General features: G+C 41.2%; 1 pseudogene; it reads left to right on the top strand.

The window, feature by feature from the left end:
* The window catches only part of LOC138297398 (clathrin coat assembly protein AP180-like), a 273071-nt pseudogene that overhangs the window by 27728 nt on the left and 220584 nt on the right, over window positions 1–24759 (top strand).

The following is a 24759-nucleotide window of genomic DNA, read 5'->3' as shown; positions in this document are numbered from 1 at the left end:
AGGACTTAAGCTCTGTAGGTAGTACGGAGGATGAGGGGGTGAGGATACAGATTGAACCTTCTGAGCAGGTGACGGCCAACTATTGTTTCAACATGTTTCTGTTTTCTACAAGCTATGTGATGTCTAGTCTCATGATGATTTGGGCTGGGATGGCAGGGTGGAGGGCAATATTAGTACAGTGGTTTTAACTGTCTCATTGCTTGGACTTTGTTGAATAATACCCTTTGCTACTGTGATATAATGATAATGTTATGTCTTGCTATAACCTGCACTGCATTGTATGTTATTGTTGGTTATAGTTTGCAACTAAAAAAAAAAAAAAAAAAGTTAAAAAAAAAAGTAACAAAGTGAAAACACAACGCAAACCTCCCACACAAATTTAGAAAAATAGAGTAAAATTGAATAAATTGACATAGAAAGAAATAAAATCCAATCAGAACTGGAGATGCGCACTTTCAAAGATTTAAGATAAGTATAGCACCTCAAAGCACCACTTCAACTTATCTTGTTATGTGAGACCGGTTGAAAGTCACAAGTTCAGGCCGACCATGATGAAGTGTGGGCCGGATACAAGAAACCGGTTAGTCCTGCCAAAAAGGTTATCTTCCACAATCCAGAGCAAAGAATTAAATACACGGAGGAGGCTGTAAGGAGCAGGGATAGTGTTGCGAATAGTCATCACTGCAGCATGAAGAGCTGGACAAGTGTAGCATAAGGCCATCACTGTAGGAAGACAATTCTTTTGGTCATCGCGGATGGTCAATGTTTGAGATTGGTGTTGGTGGTCACTGTGTGCTGTCAATGCTGTAGTTCTAAGTGCAGATCTCATGTTGCCGGTCGTCACTGGTGGTTGCTGTAATGTGGAAAGTCAGACTCATCAGAGCATCGTATTGGCAGGCGGCATAATCTTTGTGTGAATTGGCCTATTCGCTGTTGTGAAGAGCCCAAACTTAAGAATTTCTCCTTTTCTTCTCAGAGAAGCTCAACTTATACAGCACCAAAGGTCCAGGACCTGGAAGGCACTTCTTTGGGGGTCAGGAATGTACTCCAGCAGAGGGAAGCAGAGCTCAGGCAGATCCAGTTGCAGGTCCACAGCATCAGGCCAACTGGAAAGATGCAGGGAGACCTCTGGAACTTGTTGTGTCTGTGAGAAACTGGCACCTTGTTGTAGTATTCCCCCCCCCCCACACACACACTTTGTGCCTTGTTTATAAATGCAACTAGGACTGGAGTGTACTGGGATCCTGCTAACCAGGTTCCCAGTGCCAGTGTTATTTCCCTAAAACAATGTAAAAGTAATTGGATACACCTTTAGCTACCACTACAAGTCCCTAGTGAAAGTTACGTAAGTACCCAGGGCATGGGGTACTATGGGTAAGCCCCTGAGGGCAGCAGCACTGATTGTGCCACCCTCTAGGGCCATGCATCCAGTTGCACCCAGCCCTGCCATAGCAGGCTGAGTGTTCTGGTGCAAACCTAACACACAAAAGTCGACTTGCACACTACCTGTGTGCCCTGTCCCCCCATACACTACATTTACTATGGGTAAGACCCTCCTCCAGCAGGCCTTACAGCCCTAAGGTAGGGTGCTCCATATTATATGTGAGTGCATAGCTTCATGAGCAATATGCCCCCATGTATCCATGCCAAACCTGGGGCATAGTGAGTGAACAGTGTAGCCATTTTAATGTATGTGCTGAACACCGGTCAACATGAGTTTCCCAGCTACATAATGGCTACTCTGAACCCTGAGTTGTTGGTATCAAGCATCTCAGAATGATCAATCTAAACTGGTACCAGTATTGGATTTATGATAAAATGTACCCAGGGGTCACCTTAGAGGTGCCCCCTGCAAATGCTAACTATCTTGGCATGGTTGCTGACTGGTTTCATCCAACCTACCACTTCCTGACAGCCACTATACAAACCTGGGGGAGAGCCCTGTCTCTCTGGTTTGTAAGTCAATGCCCTTCCTGGCTGGATGAGCTAACACCCCCTCCCACAGGAATGTGCACAGCCCTGGCAGTGAGCTTCAAAGGGCTACCGCCCTTGAAATATGATCCCTAGGCCTGCTGCTAGCAGCAGAATGGCTCCACCTTTGCAAACCCCCACTCTTGGAGGGAGCAAAGGTGGAAAACCATACAAAGGGTAGGAGTGGCGGCCTCACCTAGCATGCACTACCCCTAAGATGTTGCCTGCGAAGTGGACCCTCAAATTAAGTTTCCTCCATCTTGAAATAGAGGAAAATAGCCAATCAGGTTTAGGGAAGTGAACCTTCCCACAGGAAGTGGTCACTAAATTAGGTAGAGCCACCCATAGATAAGTATCCCATTGGACATTGCCAGGTTCCCCCTAATATGCCCACTAAATTCAATATTTATTGGGCATCCCTAGACCAAGAAATCAGATTTAAAAGGATAAAGAAGATCAGCACCAAAGAAGATCCAAAGCAAGAGAACTGTGGACCTACTGGAGAAGAAAAGGTGCCAAACCTTACCTGCTGCACCCAGAACCAGAAAATCAATGCTGCAGAGGACCTGGACACAGGAGTGACCCTAGGAAACCCATGGGACCACCAGGCTTCGAGAATCATCCCAGATCTCCCTTCTGAGTGGAGGCACCGCTCACCAACCAACCAACCAAGAACCAAAAAACCTGTAAGGGTCACTTCACTGACCGGCCGATGTCTCTGCAACCGGAAATTGCAGCTGGACCAGGCGACACACAGACCTCCCTGACGCAACCTACACGTGTGCCAAGTTTGGTGGCACTGCGTCCTCCAGTGGCCGAGTTACGCCAATACCCTGGGTACTGGTCCGCTGACATCAGACAACCAGAAGACCAGCTCCCTCTGAACTAAAAAAAAAAAAAAAAGATCAGGACGACGCCCCAGTTGAGGGAATTCCAGAACACCCCAGGCATTCTGCCTGAGTGACCCCGTTGTCCTGTAAGTAGCCCTCAGAAACTCAACTCCAGCTCCAAAGGACTCCACTGCGCATAGCTCCTAGATCTCCAACTTGCCCTGCATCCGGCCGCCTTGTGTCCTGCAATGAGGAACCAGCTGTGCTCCACGGGTCCCCGACCCCTTGCAACCTTGAAAGCCCAAGGGGACCCCAGGGCACCACCTTTAAGTTTGCAAATCATCTAATTTTCCAGGTGGCCCCTCCAAGTGGCCCTTTGCCTATCCCAAGAGACTTTCCAGCTCTGCTCCCGCCGGAACCGGAATGCGCCCGAGGCCCTCCAGCTGGGACTAGATGCCCACCGACTGCATCGACCATCCTGCAAAAGAAGTGACTGGTAACTCAGCTGTACGATGTTTGAATGCATTTTTAAAAATGACTGCCTATTGATTCCTATGGTGCGTAATTATGCAAAAAAAAAAATATATACTTTATTAAACTTTGAAAAATCATAACTCAAAAAGTACTAAACTTATCTTAACCATTTTGGTCTTAAACATTATATAAAAGTCTGAAGCATTTTTATAAAGTCTTGTCTCAAGTTATTCATTGACTGTGTGTGCTGCATGATTGATTTTGTGAGTACAACAAATGCTTAGCACATCTGGATTAGCCTAACTGCTCGACCTGCTACCTTAAAAATTGGAGCATTAGGTAGTCTAATTTTTAACCTCGGAAACCAACGTGTGATTGTCTTGACTCCCTGCACAGTGCGCCTAGTTTTACACAGTGCATAGACGGCCAGCCTCTTACAGTGTCCCTGTATCTCATAATAAGAGGCCAGCTAACATGCACCTGGAGTCATTCAAACAGCCTGGGATGAAGGGAGCAGGTCCAGTCTTCCTTTTCAGTCAGAAGGGCAGACCTCAAGCACACAGTGGAGGCCTAGGGCAGCTGGGCAGTCCTCCTTCTGTAGTGTCCATACAGCCATGAGTGTACTGAAGAGTGGTCTTGAGTGTCCAATTTTCATACCTTTTGCTAATTTTGAAATGGGAGAAGCTTCTGGATTTTTCCCTCCCGTAAAGGTGTTAAGAATTTCCTGGTCCTAGTCTGTCAGCAGTTGAAATAAGCTAGTGAGAATGTTTTTGTCTGATAGCTGAGGCAGTGTATTTAAAGTGCAAGTTGGTCTGTGCATAGCTTTGCACCCCACCCTGCCATGGATGGCCTATCCTGGCAACGCCCAAGCCCTCTATTGTCTCTACTGTCTGGGAGGAATGTGCAAAGGTTTACTGCCAATTACACCTAGGTATGCAACCCAGAAAGCAGGCTGCAGGCAACAAATGGTTAGGGCAAGAAAATGCTGGCTTTTTGAAAAGTTGAATTTTCAGAATCATGACTTAAAATCCTACTTTATCCTTAAAGAGGGATTTGAACCACTATTCTCCACATAGTAAACATGACATTCCTGCCTGCCCCAAGCAAAAGCTATTAAATGTAATAAGGCAACCCAGTGTGATCGTATGGGAGAGGTAGGCCTCACAGTAGTGAAAAAACAAATTTGTGAGTTTTTCACTAACAGGACATGTAAAACTTGAAAGTCCAACTTTTTAAATACAATGCACCCTACCCTATGGGCTATTTAGGGCCGACCCTAGTCGGTGACATTTGTGTATTCAGAATTGTCTTTTATGTTGGAAAAATTTTGATTTGGCCAAGTTGAAATGGCAGTTTGAAACTGCACACCGGCCTGAGACATGTCTTAAAGGGCTACTTAAGTAGGTGGCACAGTAAGTTCTGTAGGTCCACTAGTAGTATTTAATTTATAGGGCCTGGGTACCTACACTCCCACTTTATGAGTGGCGTGTATGTACATTAAATGTGCCAATTGGATGTAAGCCAATTTTACCATGTTTAAAGGAGAGAGCACACAGGCACTTCAGCACTGGTTACCAGTGATAAAAAGCAGAGAGCCCTAAAAGACTAAACAAATGGGTTGAGAAAACAGAAGGCGTGAAGTCAAAACGTTTGGTGGTGACCCTGCGGAAAGGACCAGGACCAACAGACCCTTTAAGTGTCAACACCTGCTCTCCCCACATACTCTTATTTTAGATTTTTGGTTTGTTGTATAATCCTTTTAAACCAAAATAAAAATAAGTTTAGATAGCTAAAGGGTGTGTTCCCCGTTGTGTGTTATTTTTAAACAATCACTTTGAAATCCATTGTTAAAATTCAGCGACAAACACTTCTGAGTAATTTGTCTCATTGTTTCCTAATATTTAAAATGTGATCCAAGTTAGATTTGATTTGCAGATATTACTTTGACTGGTGTAGGCCGATACTTATGAAACAAGCAATTCTTTGTGGAATTTGTCTCCGATCTCTTAAATTAAAGTTTCCTGGCAATAGATCATCAGTGAATGATAGCCAAGCAGTGACGATTCCAAAGGAGTTTACTGTTGAAATGCCTACATTCTTCTCTCCTACCTACTTATGCATTTTCTGTTTTTACATTGGATATAGTCCAGAATGTCTTCCTTATGCATATGTTGTGTTCCCTCCTTTTGGAAATTTATGCTATTTACAGCATTCTATCTGTTGTACAAATGGAAATTAATATATACTGCACTTGTCTTTAGTTTATTATTCCTGGGTTTTGGCTATTGATATAATTCTGGATCCTCCAACTTCATTTCGGGATACTCCAATTTCCCATTTGAACTTACCTTTCTAAACTTTGTGTTGGCTACACTGATTTTACAGCTGACCCAGTAATCTTTTCTAGAGACTTGCCACTAATGCTCTGTTGATATTGATTGATACAAGCCTCAAGCTAGTGTGGCCGACAGACTCACTCCTACATTGTTGTTTTGGCATCTTTGCTGGGTTAAGCATGGTTTACTGATTTAGGAGTGTTAGCGTAGCAGCCAAAACGTGATTCAGACACACAGTTCATCTCCTGTCTGTAAATGGGTATGTGGGACTGGGTAGATACTATCTAAAGAGGTATCCACTGCCCAAGCAGTTCAACCTTAAAATATACATAGATGTAGCTGCAACAAATACATATTGTTTGTGATTTTGTGCTTCAGTTAATACTTGAGTGCGTTCATGTTATTGTACTATTGTTTTACTTGAAGTTTAAACCGATTGGAATAAAACACATGATAACAAAAATAGTTCAGTAATGAGAAAGTTGTGTTCCAGAGACATGGAGCTAACTGGTCTGTCAGCTTTAGCCACTTTTTGTCAAAATGTCCATAGCTGCAGTAAATGTCAATGAACCTTTACTCATAAACGCCTTTTACGAACAGACAATTTTATTTTTTTAAGCACAATTGCTTTGAACACAAATGAGCATGTGTATTATTCGTTTATAGCTTTGCCCCATCCAGTTGGTTTTAGTTAAAAACATGTTTATTGCACTGAGATGTGGTATTGATTCTCAAGAAGATGTAAGATACAGCACTTGTTCACAAACCGCTTCTTTGACCTGAGCTGGCAATTACTTCACACTACATGGCTGGGCCCCTCCTGGAAAGATTTGTACACTTTTGTGAACAGCTGTCCCTCAGGTGATCTATTATCCAAATGTTGCTTTGAATTTTGTAAACATTTTTCCAAATAAGACCAGTGCCCTTGTCATTTACTCTTCTGCAGAACTTCAGTGGAAATTTACCGTAGAGGAATTGCAGTGCCTTTACCTTGGGGAAGTTTGTGTGTTTAATTTGTGTGGTGCTGAAGTTCAATTTCTTTTTTCAGGGCAACTGTCCTAAGCTGAATCAATAGACTTGCACTTTTTGCTCTTTATTATTTACGTATAACATCACACATGCAGCCCTATGTCTGTATGACATCACAGTTGCATGTAAGTTAGTGGCAATTAAATCATACCTTATTTTTGTATGGAACTCATCAAATTTTAAAGTTGTTCAAGAGTGCTATATCAAATTTGTCTCATGCTTAGTAGTGAGCAGGATGATTTTTATGAAGAGGAGGGGTATTTAGCGCAACAGGGAAATCTTTGAAATCAGCTGCAGAATACTCCGGAGACAGAATCTGGAGTTGATTATGTCATTGATGGATTATGTCTTTACATATAATTGTCTGCCATCGGCATACTAGTGTACTGTGTCTCAAGAATTAAGTACAGTTTGGTTTTAGTTGGCAATTAAAAACAAATGGTGCTAAAATAGTCTTGGGGGAGACTGTATTAGAGGCAGTATGGTTCTCAATTTTTACTGCTTATTGATGAACCAATGAATGATGTGGTTGCAGAAGCCCATTATGGATTCAAACAGACTCAACAGTTTGATGATGTACAGTGTTGCATTACGCAGTAGGTGTCATGGAAACATTTAAAGTAGCTCCCTTTGTCCTGACCCCAGCTCTGGATTTGTATTTAGTTAGTAGCAAGGTGGTGATCTGGTCAGCTATTAAGGAATTAAGGAAAATACCTTGCAAGTACTGATCCCAAGATGTTAGGATTATTAAAAAAGGTGCAAGTTCAACTCGATGATATGCACTACAAAAGTGCACTGAAGTAATTTTTTATTTTAGGCTGCTTTATCGTATTTGATAAAAATTGAATGTGTACCAACCACTGCAATAGGTTAACTCAAATACCTAAATTGTTTCTAAGTAGGGAGTTTAGACTAGTCAAAATAATACATTTGAACTTAGTTTCCATCTGTCCTGTGAGATTGTGTGCTTTTTATCTATCAATTTGTAAGATAAAATTAGTTACTTTGAACCATTGATCATTCTTAGCACATGAGATAAGAAAGGCAGCATTGTGCAAAATCACTGCGGTTCATACAGTTTGTTTGACTAATATTGAACTTTTAGAATTTGATTGACATCTGGTGTGTAAAATGTTGTTAGTTCCATACAGTTTATTTGTAGTACCACATAAACATGCTTCTCTGACCTTATACAATGAGAACACTTACCTTTGTACATTGATGTAGTTCCTTTTCACAAATTAAATCAATGTAAAACTAATATACAATGATGAATATGAATAGTGGAATTTATTTTCTTCAATGAACACGTCAAAAGGTAACTCATGTTGTATAAGGAAGATCAACTTGTTTTGATACCTTTTCTATATTTTCGCTCTTTTTTCATCTTTTAATTTCTGTTATTTTAAACACTGCACTCTAGATGCCTTTGCAGCTTCTCCTGGTGAAACCCCTGCAGCACCTGAAGGGGCAGCAGCACCAGCTACCCCCGTCCCTGTTGCAGCAGCTCTTGATGCATGTTCAGGAAATGGTGGGTTTTATGTTGGGAAGTTTTTTTTTCTCTTTGTTAGAGTCTTAGGTAGACACCATTTAATTGATAATCACAGTTGTGAGTAGTTGTACAATGTCTGCCACTTGTATGCCCCTCATTTTGTTTACTTGATGTTGAATAGCTAAAAAATGATAAGGGTGGCTAATATGGCAGGACTTGAATTCTGTTTTTCTTTTACAGTCAGTCTGTCTCTTTAAAATTCGTTATTGAGAAGTTACAAGATTGGTGTGAGGTGTATACATTAATGAGAAAATATTTGTGCATAATTGGAAAAGAGACATAGTTCTTATTGTCTCAAAATTTGAGACTAGCTTGTCGAGGGAGGTGTGATGAATGTTAGATTTGGGGAGTACATTTGTATTGTGTACTTGTACAACATAAATTGGCCATAGTTGTGAATGGTCTCACTGATGTCCTGTTTACTGATCCTGTATATTCTTTACTTCCCTTTCTACAAGACCCCTTTGCCCCATCTGAAGGTAGTGCAGAGACTGCTTCTGAGCTGGACCTTTTTGCTATGAAGCCAACTGAGACCAGTGTTCCTGTAGTTACCCCTACAACTAGCACAGCCTCTCCGGCTCTTGCAACTACTCCTTCTTCTCCTCCTCCTCCTTTTCCTGCTGCAGCCACTACTGCTACTACTACCACAACCGCCACCACATCTGCCTCCACCACCACTGCTCCTGCTCTAGATATATTTGGTGGTAAATTATTTTGCATAATTTCCATCTAGGTGATTTTGATTCTGGCTTGTCAAATTATTGTACCTTCTTCTTTAATTGCATGTGCATGTCTGTCGTGAAATACTTGAAGTGACAATGGCCACCATTTACATTTTCTAACCTCAGAATATTTGCTGAGGCATTCTGAAAATAAACACATTATTGATCTTGTTGTAGATTTATTTGACTCTGTATCAGAAGTACCTACAGTTCCCAAGTCTGACACTGCACCTCACATTGATCTACTTGATTCAGGTAACAAATCACACCCTCTCAGTTTAATGTTTCAATTGCATGGCTTGTGTTTGCTGCTTTATCTTGCAAGAAATGAAACATTATTTGCCAATGATTTGCCCTTGTTTTTTGAAAGATGCTTTTTCATCTGCTTCCCATGGGGTTTCTCCTTTGGCTGAGAGTTCTCTCACTGCTGATCTGCTGTCCGGTGAGTGGTGGTTCTACATGTCACGTCATTTTCTTTCAAATATTATGATGGTTGTAGTATTGAAGAACTCCGCATTTAAAAAGTGTGAGCGCCAGATTGAAAACACACAGACCCTTTGTACTCTTGTAAACTTATTTTTAGCTTTAATTCATACCAGAAAGACGATTCAGTGTTTGAAGCTTAAGAGACACATTACACACTGCATAAAATCTCCCTAGTCTATTTTGCATTTATGTGCTTATCTGCCACTGCAATTAACTAATCCCGACATCACAAATAATTCCATGTATCCAGACTTCCGTCTGCACTACATTGATTGAAAAGGCAACTGGGGAATCGATATCACTGATCTCACTATTATTAAATGTTGACTTGTTTTTAGCTTCCTTTGCTTTTAGTGTGTTGATTGCAGCATTGTGATACACCTTTTTATAAATAATATATCATCAAAGCAAAATATTTATATTCACATTAATTTTCATCCCAATTTGTGTTTATTCTAGTCGATGCATTTGCAGCCCCCCCTCCTGTACCCACAGCTTCTCCTGCAAGAGTGGACTCTTCTGCTGTGATAGATTTATTTGGTGGTGGGTATGATTCCTTCATTGCTGCATACAATTGCTGTATCTCGTCTAATCAGTATGCATAAAACATGTGAATTCACACTACTGTACTTAGTCTGTTTGGCCTATTTTTACTTGTGCGATTAACTATTTCCTAATATTTGGATTTTGTAAAGTGTTGTACATAACTGTGGCGTTGCCTCAGTGCTCATCAAGAGGGAACAAGCAGTGAATGGGAGCGGGCGGTTTGTGCGAAAACAGAAGCATCCACTGCAATGTCCACTAATGCCCCCTTGGCAGTTGAGGGTGTGAAGTCTTAGTAGTGGGTCAGCAGTCAGTTAAATGAAGCTCCTACAGTGCCCACAAGGTCAAAAGTCAAAATTCATCTGACAAACGCTGGGTAGGAAGGACCTTTTTATCTCAGCCAGCTAATAATTTCATAATGACCAAGAACTCTGAAAACCATGATTGCAAATCTATTCATTGCATACCCTGATTACACTTTCAATGTATTACAGTAAACTACAAAAGCAGAATGCCAATGTACACCATGTTATGTACAGTTTGTCACATAACCAGCCACCATGTGATATCTTTTATTACTTATTGGATTATGAGTGAATGGATACAAACATTAGCACTTTGCATTTTGAAACATCCCTAATCACTGGTGTGAGAGCTAGAAAAAGTCAGGTGGAACATTTAGTTTGTAGATAGGTGATGATGTCAAACATCTGAAAAGGATCCTTATAAGCTAGAGGAATTGGGTGTTGTAGATAATCTGTTCCAAAGTCGAAGTCTCCTGAATGGACACAATTGTGTTGCATTAGTTATACATCTGTTTATATGAACCTTCACCGATTATCTTTCTTGATAATCCAGAAATCATAGGAAAGTAGAAGAAAAAGAGAAGGCCTTTACATTAGTGTAAGAAAAAAGTGAAAACGGGACCAGGTGTGGAATCTTTGCAGTGTTGCTGCTATACTTCCAAACTGGGCCCAAGTCTAAGTAGCCTTTCCTCTGAGGTCCCAACAGAGATGGAGCGCTTTCCTGCATGCTGGACTGGGTTGGCCAGGAAAAGCTGACTTGAATGCAGGAAGATCTGCACACATTCCAGCTTACTGAAAGTTCTGTTGGAAGGATGTGTCTACAGACTGATGTCACCTGGGAGCAAAATATTTGTATAGACCAACTAGCCAGCAGATGTAAGAACATAATTACAATTCACTATCTTGAGGGTGAGCCTAAACCATCCTGAGCCATCAGGTTACCATAAGGTGCCCACTTCCCCATCTCCTTGCCATCGCTATATTCTACTATCATGCTTTTATTTTTCTCGTTATATAAGATGAGAACTTCCATGGGACTGTTTCAAATGAAAAAAATTATAATTTAAATACATATGCAGTAATCTGTTTTTTATCCTCCTGGCTAAATTAACTGAATTGTTTCTTTATTGCAGATATGATATGCTTTTTCATATTTCCCCAATAAGAAGAGTGTTACGCTCAAAATCCATTAGAGAAGGTATCAAACAATAAAAATAAAGTTTGGTTATTGTTAGAAATGGGTTTTTTGATTGACTAGGGTATGCACCGAAGTCAGGTAGAACCCACCACTCTAGTCAGGGGAAGTAAGTTACACACCAAAACTAACCTGTGCTCACCCCCAGTAGCTTGGCACAGAGCACTCGGGCTTATCACCAGAGGCAATGTCTAAAGCGTTTATGCAACACACTAGCACAGAAACACAATAAACATACCACAAAAGAGATTTCACGTCGGATTATATAAAAGATATAAAATATATTATGCATGAAACAAAACCAAAACAATAGGAATCATAATTAGAAGGCATTGCATGTAAGTACTACAATAGGATTCAGCATTCTGCTAATGTAAGGCAAGAAAATCAGTCTATATGAGTGAGCATTTTTGCACGCGATGCAGGAATAAATTGTCACCATAGATGCAACAGAAAAAGTACAGAAATGGCACTTTACATTCCTGGGATTGATAGCTTCCACAGGAATGTAATATCTTGCTAGACATAAAGACCAATTTGCAGGGAAAGCACAACGATCACTCCCTATTATAACACGTAGGGTACAGCATACTGATGCTTCTACTAAGCTTTACATAGTATTTGAGGTTCTATACATAAGTCAGAGGGTCCCCTGCACACCTATTACCTACATTACAGTAATCTCCAACTCTCAAAAATAAAGCATGTTTCTAGCGGCAATGTCTTACCACTCTCGCTGACCTCATCGAGGTTTCTTCCTGTAAGGCTATGATGGAATCAGTTCCCCCCAGGTTGGTCCAAAATGAGGGGGGGAACACACAATGTGAATGATGGAGGAGAGGCCGCACTTGGTCCCCCCGCGTTACGAAATGGTGAAAGGAAGCTGCCGCAGTGCAGCAGAGGGAAGCACAGGAGCTGTGGCCTCGCTCATGGGGCCCGCGTTGGTCGAAGGGAGAGGCTCAGAAAGGCAGTGGAAGTGTCCTCCTTACAAAAGGGCTATCCTCAGTGGCACTTCAGCAGTGTAGTGTACCTGGCCCGTGGGTGTGAGGAATCTTCTGTCGGCTTGGCAGAAGTCCTTGGGAAGAGGGTGCATGACAGCCATTAGTGTAAGCTTTGTTTTTGCTGAGGCAACCTGCTGCATTCGTGCTGGTTGGGGTATTCCCTTGAGGTTGCACGTGTGCTGTAATCCTGATGTTCCTTTTGGTTAAGCACTGACATGTGCTGTGGATCAGAAACTTATACAGTGCTTCACATGCACTGGAGAGCAAGGAGGCTGGTCCCACACACTATGCTTAAATGCATGGGGGCAGTCTGTCACGGCCCCAGAGGACACACAAACAGCGCTCCCCATGTGCTAGAGAAGGGAGAATGCAGAGCGCTCACCATGCACTAGTGGGATAAGTATAGTATTGATATAAATCACTTACCATGCTATATAATTGCAGGGGCAGGAACCAAGGCTCGCCAAACACTTGGGACCTGGGAGAACATTTGGTAGGGGGGACAAAAGGCAGGCAGCAGTAGGCAGGTAGACCAGCACAACCAGTCCAACAGTCCTGATGGCTATCTCTCCTGGTACCTCCTGTAGGGTCCTTGTAGAACAGAGCCAGGGAGCAGCTGGCAACAGGGCAACAATAGAAAAGCAATCCAGCAAGTCCTTTAGGCCATCCAGCCAGTAGCAGGGCAACAGCAGAAGAGCATTTCAGATGAGTCCTTGAGCAGTGCAACAGTCCTCCTGACAGAGGCTTAGTCCCACTTCCAAAAGTGCTCTGAAAAACATGGGGTAAGGGCCACTGTACTTATACTCAAAAATGTCTTTGACGTAAGGGGTCACTTAAAAGAAACGCTTTCAAGTGTACACAGACCTCTTTGAACCCAGCCCTGGCTCCAGACATCAGCAGGGGGTAAATCGACCCTTGGTGTGATGGCTGGGTGCAGCCTATTGATATGTAAAGTGTGAAAAACCTCTCATTTTCCCATTTTCCCAGCCCAAGAAGACTGTCAGTATGCAGATGGATGGAGATGCCTCTCCTGTCGCATCCAGCACTTCCTGTGTGGTGGCTGTCTGGAAAGTATGGATAAAGAGTAACTGTCACTCTGCCGTAGACACGGATTGGTGTCAGGCTGCAAAGCACCTAGAGTTTTAAACTCTTTCTAAAAGTGGCATTTCTAAAATAGTAATGCAAAATCCAACTATACCAGTAAACCGAATTTTTCACTACCATGCCACGCATGCCAACACTACTCCTTTCAGATAATAAATTACCACTTAAAATTAAATAAGGGAATTCTCAATGCTAACCTATGAGAGGAGCAGCCCTCACAGTAGTGAAAAACTAAACAGGCCGTTTGTCACTACGAGGGCATATAAAACATAAAAGCACATGTCCTACCTTTTATCTGCACAGCACCCTGACCTTAGGGCTGTCAACGGCCTACCTTTGGGGTGAGTTGGGTGTAGTAAAAGGTGAGTTAAGGCCTTGGCAAGTAGTTTGAAATACTAAGTTAAGGTGACAGTAAACTGCGCACACAGGCACTGCAGTGGAGGGCTCGAGATGGGTTTGAAAGGCTACTTCTGTGGGTTGTGTAATCTATGCCTGTACCTGTAATAGCCAGGGCTAATTTACAGGCCCTGGGTATATGCTATACCACTTTAGAAGGGACTAACAGATACATTAAATATGCCAAACAGGTGTAAGCCAACCATGCCGTGTTTTAGGGGAGAGAGCACATACACTTTAGCACTGATTAACAGTGGTAAAGTGCCAAGACTCTCAAAGCTAACAAAAAGGTGGTCTGAAAACTAGGAGGAGGAGGGCAAAACGTTAGGGATAACCCTGCAGAAAGGGCCATTTTCAACATTTATCAATAAAATAATTACATGGAAATGAAAGTTATGGGGATTCAACAAAAAAAAAATGTATTCAAATATATTAAATTTGAACAAATTAGGAAAAGCCTATGAAAGTGTCAAGACTGGTGCCTGGTCTAGATACCCAGGAAGAAGGTTGAAATTATTTATTTGTGACTCATTTAGGACCAGTACTGTGTGTTTTTATATGTACACCACAAACTAAATTTAAAGTAATTCACACATTCAGTGGTCCTGAAACTGGGTGTGCTGGCTAGAAGAAAGGGATCTGTTCAATTCAAAGGGCAGGCAAAGATCAGCCTGCCTAATTTGTAGTCCAGCGAGGTGGAGAACCTCACCCAGCTGATGAAAGAAATGCTGTGGAAACCTGTACTGGTGGAGTACTTGCCTCTGGGTACAGCCAGGCACCGGTCTAAGCAATTCATTTGCTGGGAATATGAAAGAAAGGCTGGGGAGGAAGAAGGATTCATTTTCAATTATAGATGATTAGGACACTATTTGAAGGCAGTCCACTGCTCATCTGAATTAGACATCCCTTGCTGGAGCAGAGAAACCGGCAAATACAGGCCGCAGAAGAAAATAAAACATGTGACACCTCATATTTGGGTGCAGGATGCCAAGATGGGTTTGAGTATTAGCAACACTTAGCCATATCAGTAAAATCTCAGATTGTGAGGCTTGGCTGTCCTTTTTAACATATTTACTCCACAAGGTAGCAGATATTAGCAGGTTGCACATACAACACCATTGCTGTCTTTTGGTATTATAAAGTAACCTAAACACCAAATTAGTGTCATGTAGACTTACACTACAATGTTTGAAAGTAAATTGTAAAATATATGCATGAGAAGAAACTTCTTTTTGTAAGAAACTACTGTATGAAAATGAGCTCTATTTTGAGGCAAACCTTGCTAGCAAGTTGTAACAGTTTCAATAATTGGGTAAATTGCCTGCAAGTAACCCATTACTGCTTGGGCAGCATTTGGTCACAAACTAAAGTTCCTTTATCATGTTATTTAACAATCTACTAACAAATTGGATTCTGTTTTGGAAGCATGCCAGGTGAGTAGTCCTTACAGAGGATTCAAGAAGGCAAGAGTGGGCTACATAACACTATTAACAGCCTCATGACTTCAAGTGCAGCCCAGAACGGAAACATTAGAATCCTTGCTCTACCAATCCCCCTCAAGTTGTCCCTAGACAATTGTGAGCACTGCTTATGACCTCACATATTACATAATTTGTGACCGGTTAAATTACATTAATTATGACATCACTGATGAGATTTCAAATGGCATCATTGATGAGTGTAACTCCAATACTCCAAGTGCGTTTGTCTGGGTCAAAGACTTACCTTCTGACTTAGCCTTTTTATGTAGCTCAGAGCCCTCCAGCAGAATAAATTTTAAGCAGTATCCGGTGTAACTGCATCAAAAGTGGTCACTTCTTCTGCGAGGTCCACCAGACAGTTCCTGAGGAAGTAAAAAATCTTCCCAACTCTCATGATTCCTGGACCAGATCATTAGGGTTATTTCTATGGCTCTCTGGATCTCAAGGGCAGCACTTGAGGGCCAGGACTCACTAGCGCGAGGACATCAGCAATGTAATTTCCAAGTACAGTTGGTACTGGTTAAGGGATCACTTCAGAAAAAAAGACAACTTGCGGAAAAGAATTGCTGCTAACTGACTCTTGGAGTCCACTTCTTTGTCCTGGGCACACGAGGGAGCAAGTGTAGTCCTTCAGGCTGCTGTCAGGTCACAGGCAGCAGGTCCAGTCCTCTTCTGATCTTCCACTTGACCAGAAAGTGTTTTGAAGAGGGTACCACAGGATAGCACATTTATGGTTGGCACTAACTAATCGGTGGAAGGGATTCCTGGCTCCTACCTTACCAGTGAGGTAAAGGTTAACACTTTCTCAGCAGTTCCCGTTTGCCCTACTGCCAACAATCCCACAGGATTCCCTCACTTATAAAATCCAAGATGGGCAACCCCTTCCCCCCGTCTGCAGAGTTCTAGTGTCCACCTAGAGGTATGGCTAGGGATTTGAGCAGTCCTATGTGTTCTCTCCAAACCAGTTAGAGGGGTAGCTTCCTTTCAACTGGATTCAGATCCAGCCTGGCTAATTTTGACCTTGAGGACAAGAGCTTTCCTTTCTTAAAGTCTCTCCTTGCATTAGGTTATGAATGGGCAGTTCTCACCTCTTTCTCTTTCAAGTTAATGAAATTCCTGGGGCCACCCCAGGTGTCCTTCCTGGGCTGATAGCGGTCAAATGCCCAGGCCCAAGCCATTCATTTGTCTGGGAGCAGTTTTCACACTTCCTTAAGGGGAAGTACATTTTGGGAATCTGCTAGAGGCTAATGCAAACTAGCCTCTGGGAACTTCAGGCAGAAAAAGGGTAACTTTCTAAAAGTGATTTTTTTTTTAATAAACATTGATATATTGATAGTAAAATATTTTTGAATAACTAGTTTAGTTATTTCCAATCAAGGGTTATAGATTCATGTGTATAGCCTATACTGGAATTTTCTAGCATCCATTTACAGTCCTGCCATTGGAAATACATTTTGGGGGCTAGTCATTGGAAGAACATGCCAGATTTAATTTTGCACAAGCCCTACTGACAGGTTGTTCTCAGGGGATACTTATTAATATTTAAAAGCAGAGTACCCACCTGTCAAAAGGGTTATTTTGACAAGCTTGACAGCAGGTGTTTGGCTGCTGCAGCCAGACTACACAGGATAGGAGTAAAACCCCATTTGATATGGCCATTCGTGGATGGCACAACAGGTGCTGCGGTTTACAGGTGGCATTTAACTTTATAGCACACAGTATAACTTCCATACCATAGACTAGGGTCTAGCAGGCAAGTTAAACATGCCAATCAGGGATAATCCAATGTAACTATGTTTAAAAGGGAAGCACGGGTACTTTCCTGGTGATTAGCAGGACTAAAAGTTTGCAGAGTTATAAAACCAGCAAAAATAAGGTCTAGAAAAAGACTGTAAAATCCAAATAGCCCATACTGAAAATACAGATTTGCTACAGGCCCATATCAAACCCAACCCCTGCTGCCTCTCTCAAACTTAAGTATACAGAAAAGATGTATGGAGTACTTGAATTAATCTCTGCTACTGGTATTACTCTGAGCTGCATCCCAGCCCATCATTACTTTGTATTCCATGCCACACTGTTTTGACCCAGGCCATATGCATGGATAGAATGTGTTAGTTCATCCCAGTGGACTGAAAAGCCTAATAAGGTGAAACCTGTCTTGGATTGCTTGTGTTCAGATTCAAGGAGGACCTGGCAGTCTGGGCTGGCCTGGTCCTAATGTTGCAGGGTCGAGACTGATTTGCATATGACTGGGTCCAAACTGAGGTGGCATGGTGTGCAAAATAATGGACAGGGTGTGGCTTTCAGTCAAAACCATTGGCTACAGAGATCGGAAATTGATTCTCAACTCATGGTTGATCCTATATTCTTCCCAGTCGACCGCAAAGGAGCACATTAACAAACTTATTTCATACCTGTACTGAAGTTATTTCTCAAAATTCTCATTGCCATCAAGGTCAATCCTGACAACACTTTTTCAGCCTTCAGTCAACTGTGAAAAACAAAATAATTAACTTCTTAGATAGTATTTTGATTCTGGCTAATATTCACTTATCTTGTTTTTGTAACAAACTAAGACTTAACTTGTATTTTCAGAAAGCAAATCATACGGATATTCAGCACTGTTACACTTATATTCCTAGCATGTGTTAACCATAGATACCCGGCTTAATGACAATTTAGGAAGCGGGATAGAAAGGTACAGCGCATTTGACTCTTTTGATGGACCTTCAGTCCCCTCTGTGTTGGAAAATGATGAATAAACATGGACAGCTTAATTATTGTCGCTCATATATAGTTTTTCTTTGGGATACTCAATTATTAGTCTTTGGTTGAACGATTTTGGTGACTGTTGATTACCTTTTATTTGAATAAGTAAAGTATCACAACTATAAATGAATCTCAGGCCTTTTTTTAATTTTTGCGATCTGTTTAACTGTTAATAGAACTTAGTTCAGTGAGGAGGGGTATGTGCCTAGGTATACATTATTTAATGATTGGGGTGTGTTTGAATATATCCTTTGATAAACTCTTTTTTGTACCTTAAACACCTGATTGAATAACATTGACAGTTTTGAAAATAAAATACAGAAATGGTGGCTTTATATAGTGGGGTGCTAACATCATAGGACAGGTTGTTACCACTATATGTAATCATTCAAACATAGGCTTAGTAAGCCAGGTCCTGACTATAAATTTGGAGAACTACACAAAATGTCAGGTAACTACTGCTAATTTGAGTGCTTCACAGTAGGCCAGGGGGCTAACAAAGTATTTGGGGGCAGCACTGGTGACCCCTTTATGATGCCATTACATTAATTATTGTGCATAGAGGAACAGTCTGTCACGTCATTGCAAGTTCTCACAAATGTGTATGGGCTGCACAAGAGCATCCATAGCTGGACTGAAATTTAGGCTAGCATGATTTTCATAAGATTGTCTTCACAGATGCTAAGGAGAGGAAATCGGTCACATTTAACCAGGACTATCTCATACTTCACCAAAGAATATTATGAAACTAAAGCAGTAACAAGAATAATAGCTTATAATTGACTTGTGTGTCAGTAACTTGATTAATCACTGGATCACCATTTAAGACAGTAATGCATTGAGTTGTACATACCTCCACCCTTAATCTCAAACATTTATGAGAGAATTACAAAATAAACATTTTATTCACATAAACATATAAATGCCCAATCACAAAAGCTAGTTCTCAAAAAGTGGTCACATGGTGGGCAAGTGACAAAGTAAGAAGAGATTATATAGAGGTAAAAATCAGCTGACTCAGGACTCCTAAAATAATGAGACTAGTCAATAACAAAAAAAATCAAGTAGAAGATTGTGTGACCCAAGGAAGTAGCTGTATGAGATTCAGCAGCATTTCGACTGCATCAGGGGTTAAAAGGTCATCAGGAATGAGAAGGATGAGAGCACCAACCGTTGCAAGCCTATGCCCTATAGAAGGTCACTCAGTTAAGGTATTAGTTATGAGAAGAAGCCACTGGAGAGAATTTTCAGCAATGGTACTTGAAGTAGGCCCAGAACATGACTTCAGGCGTAGGTAAATTTAATAAGTGATACATTTGGTGCCAAGCTAATGAGGGTCCAGACTGTATAATCCTTGGCACAGTGGAAGGTAATTAATAACATGATGCAGTGAGTTGCTGTCACAGTGCACAGACGGGGCAAGTCTCCATGTCATAACTCTTGGCCCTAAATGATAATACTACATGGGCAGCCATCACCAGACTTGATTTATGTGCGGCTCCAGGTCATAATTCCATTGTACTCTGTGTTGCCATTTGTGGAATAACCTTGCACTTAATGCAGTGTTTTCATCACCATTCATGCTAAATTTCGGAATACTCTGCAGATGCCTTTGGAGTATGCACTACAAAACCACAATCCACAGCGCAAGCAGTATCTAGCTCATCAACTTCTGCAGACCTCCTTGCTGGTAATAAACATATTTTCTAGCTTTTTCAGAAATGCCTTGCCTTTACCAAGGTCGTGCATTGCTATTGTACTTGCCTCTTGTTACTAAGATGCTGACTTGCTTTAAGTTTGTGCAAAATTGTTATTACATGTCATGTATTATCATATGCCGTGTGCATGTATGCCAGTAAATATTGTAACATATAGCTAAAATATGATTCTTTTTTATTTATGTGATCAGTGTAGTGGTTATGATTTATGTATCTTGATTTATGCCAGTTTATTTTCATATGTTGGTTATATAATTGCAAGAATTGTAGGAACGAAGACATTTGCAAGTGTTTTTACTCTATATACATGTTGTGGTCCTAATTACATAATACCATCTGCCATTGGTTGTGATATTCATAACCCACTGGGCAGTGAAGACTGGATATAAATGGATTACATAAAGTAATTCATCGCCCTCCTGCCTAGTCAGATAAAAAACACTTGTCTTGCCATTTTTATTGCAGAAATGTCTTTGCTTTCATGAGGAACAATCATGGTTCCCCCACCCTCTTCCCCCACTGGGAGTGGGTCTTGGTGGCTCCCTCCCCTAGACTTGATAAGGTCCCTGCGATCGACTTCGCTGTTTTTGCCAGGTTGGGATTGAATTTTTGTGACGTGATGCTCATGAGCCTTTACCGCTTAAACAGAGGTCCACATAGTCATATCTCTCCACCATTTGCAGATTAATCCTATACAGTGTGAATTGTTTTTTTTTTCTTCAATATATTGCCTACTCGCTATGATACCTTGTGTGAAAATCATTGGTTTCTTATTGTCTATGGCCACAATACTATTGAAAGGCATCTGGAAGCTGGTGATAATTTGTTCTACAAAAACAGTACTGTATCATTTGGATATAATAAACTTTTACTTGATTACTGTTGCCCATTGGGCACTCTAACACAATTCTCAACATTATTTAGGAGTATATTGTAGTGGGTAGGCGCCAGTTTACAGCTCTGCATGAGTCTTTTCCACCCTCTCTATCTGGATTGTTCATCTTTTTTTGTGTAGAGAATAAACATGGCATTGGCCTTGTTTGCTTCAACATCATGTTTTTCTACACACTTCTCAGCACCACCTTATCAGTATTAAGTCTTTTTTCTGGGTCCAAGATGGGTCAAAAAGCCTCTTTTTCTCCAACATATCTCACCATAAGCATGAAGAGTGAGAATCTTTGCTCCAACAACCTACTATTTTTAAGGAACTGGGGATGCATTGTCTACATTGTTGTGTAGCCATTTTAGTTATAGCTTCACAGACATTATTTTAACATACTAGGCCTGCTGCTGTGCACTTTAACCTAGATATATTTTATTCAGCTTTGCTTTATTATAGTTATGATAGCAACTTTTACGGTCTTTTTATTTCTCTCTATCTAACTGTTTTTGCCTAGGCCAGCATTCTGTTCTCAAACAAGACATTCTTCCTCACTCTGTGCTTCTTCCAAGGCTGCAGCAAGATAGGTTGGCGGTGAAAGTGGAATAAGTTTAGTCTGTGACATTCATAGAAAATACACATCCTTACATAGGGACATTTTCTACAGAACATCAGCTGTTTTATTATAAAAACACTTCCCTGTCCCTTACACGTTAGAGGGAGATTCCAGCCAGAGAACCACGACTGTATGCTGATTGCTTCGCTACATCTGTCTTTACAGACTTCAGGCCTTTGCTCAGGTATGGGGAATGATGTCTTCCCATGGGAACCTGAAGGGCAGAATTAGAGCTTAACACGCTGTGCTCTATCATAGCTTAGGTAGGAATTAGTCTGTTGACTCTTGTGACAATATGGTAGCATTATTTATGTTTTACTCTCCTTGTCACAATTTTAATCTTGTCATGCTGTATCATCCTGGTTATTGCAGTCCACGCTTTGCTATCTAAGATGCAGTCGCTTTATTAAAGCATTATTGAAACATACTGCCTCTGTTTGTCATTGTGTATGTGACACTAATGTAACTGAGAGAAATGGGTGAGACCTGAGTGACCACGGCTTCCTTGAGAAACCAGTTATGTCATGCTTTCTGCTGCCCTGTGGTAGAGATGACACTGCTAGTTTGCCGGAGCAGAACCCGGATTGGAGTGACAGGTGTCACCTGCAGTGGGTCATACTCAGTCTCCCACACCGCAGGCGATTCTGCCACTCGAAATCCAGTATTCTCATTAAGATAATAAGAGCCTATGCGGCAACATAAACATTAACATGAAAGTAACAAAAACATTAGTCACGCTGCAGAATCCCAATTTGAGCCCCAGGTCTGTTTCCTTACTGTATCTGAGGAATAAACGTCTTCCCAGTTAATTTACAGGTTCTCTCCAGAGATCTTGTGGTGAATAATAATTTTTATGCAACATCAGTATGTCCTTGCTAACAATATTTTGCAGACTTAAACGTCCTTACTCTCGTTATTAAGTTCTGATGAGGCAAAGTAGGTGTTTTTTTCACCTAAGCGAGTAACCGCAGATGCCACCTCCACATTCACTTTTATAACAATCATAAGCTGTGCACTATACCCATGTTTGTCAAATGCCTCTGTCAATAATAATTTATGAAGAAATAGGACATAGCCTTGTTGATCATTGTTGTATCCCAGGTTGGTTGCTAGACCTACAAAACTTATCCTCCTATTCAAGCTGCTATTGCCATGAAGAGGATTCAATTCTCCAAGGGGTGAACTTGTGCAGGGAGAATTAACATCAAGCTCTGGTCATTTGATGGAATTAAACCCCCTTCCATGATCCCTAGAGCTTCTGGTATACTACTTTTATGTAGGTTGGTAGTGCTTGTTTGGATCTGATATTGTGGTACAGCTTTTCAGTACACTGGGTGTTATTTATTGGGCTTATTCTGTTTTCATTTGGTTGGGGTGCAGACATCTCCAGGGATGGATCTGCATTTGGTGATTGTGTGAGTCTCCTCATCTGTATCACAGATAGTGCTACATGTAATACTCAGTACAATATAGCAAACCTAGGGATGTATGTATGTGCATATTGTTGGCTTGTGTTGGTGTGCACTTGCCTTCTCTGCAGCTGTGAAGCACTGGGGTACCCTACCTGTCTTTTTCTAAATGAACCATGAACCTTGATGACCTGGATGACCTGGATGACTTTAAAATGAATTGAACTTACAATCTTTCCTGTGAAATATTTATTTTGAAAGACAAACAAAATCATCACTCTGCTTACATTACACAAGGAATCATGTCAGTAACTCACCCACTAGAGGGAAATTTGACAATGTGCCAAGAAGTGAACATAAATTCCAATTCCAATTACATGTTTTCTTCATAAGCAGTAAAAATATAAACTGAACAGTCTGATGTATCTATGCTACCATCATTGGTTTGGTTTGAAGGCTAATTAAGGCTTTAACTCCGGGAGAGAGGATAAGGTCAGTTGGTGCTGTCTCTCTACTACTAAATAGCTACAACGATTTACTGAAACGTATTCTGGAGTAAGAACATATTTTCACAGTGTTTGTGGGCAGTACATTGCTTCTCATACTGGACTGCATATTACAACTTTCCAAAATGTCAACCACAATTCTAAGGAAACTGATTGTATAAGGGGCCTGTTACGCTTTCTGATCTGTAGTTTGACATCCCCTAGTGAATAAAAAGTCAGAACACTTGACTACTGACATGCAGTTTACTTGGCTGACTTTAAAACCGAAGACAACCATCACATGCATCACCTGTCGCCTACATAGTTTATTGGTCCCAGATTCTGAGAAATCTGTCTACACTCTTTCAGTATGACAAGCCTTCTTCAGTCTGAGATTGATGTCTGAAACTAGTGGTGCTTTACAGTTTCTTGATTATTAGCTGTCTCAGCCTTAGGGCAGTCTCCCCCAATCTTTTTGACCTACAGCTCATTTTTGCTGATGTTGTTTTTGTTGGCCTTAAGACTGTGCACTTTACCACTGCTAAGCCATGATAAAGTACATGTGCTATCTCCTTTAAAACTGGTGAAATTGGCTTGTACCCAATTGACACATTTACTTTACTTATATGTCCCTGGGAAAGGTGTGCTGCATGTACCCAGAGCCTGCAAATCAAATGCTACTAGTGAGATGCAGCACGGATTGTGCAACCCACTTAAGTAACCATTTACACCTGTCTCAGGCCTGTCATTGTAGCCCATGTGTGCAGTTTTAAACTGCCATTTCGACATGGCAAAATACATCTTTTACCAGGTCTAAGCCTTCTGTTATTTTTGTTTTTAATGCATGTCACTCCTACGGTAGGTCCCAAATAGCCCATAGGGCAGGGTGCAGTGTATTTCAAAAGTTGGGTATGCACGCTTAGCTTTTACATGCCCTGGTAGTGAAAAACTCTTAAATTGGTTTTCACTACTGCAAAGCCTACCTCTCCCATAGGAATACATTGGGTTGGCTTACTACATTTAACATTAAATTCAGAGCCAGTAGGAATCTTGAGTTTGGTGTCCAAAGAATTGTAATTTAAAACTCTATTGGTAAGTCACAATTCTGAAACTTCCACTCTTAGAAAGTTGGTATTGTCTTGTCCCAATATTAGGGTCTCTAGTTGGCAAGTGAATGCACCCTCTCCATGTAAGGACCACCACTCTAGTCAGGGTAAGTCAGTTATGCACTGTAATTTAACCTGTGCTCACCCTGTGGTAGCTTGGCACGGAGCAGTCAGACTTAACATAGGAGTGTAGGAGGCTGGCCTGGCTTATAGTGGGTACCTGCTAGTACTTACACCTTGTGCCAGGTCCAGTTATCCCTTATTAGTAGATTAGTAGTGTTCTAGCAGCTTAGGCTGATAGAGGTAGCTATAGCAGAGTAGCTTAGGCTGAACTAGGAGACATGAAAA

Source organism: Pleurodeles waltl, chromosome 1_1 (assembly GCF_031143425.1).
Source record: "Pleurodeles waltl isolate 20211129_DDA chromosome 1_1, aPleWal1.hap1.20221129, whole genome shotgun sequence".
NCBI lineage: Eukaryota > Metazoa > Chordata > Amphibia > Caudata > Salamandridae > Pleurodeles > Pleurodeles waltl.
The sequence above is the reverse complement of the archived record's forward strand: the minus strand, read 5'-3'. Positions and strand labels throughout refer to the sequence as shown.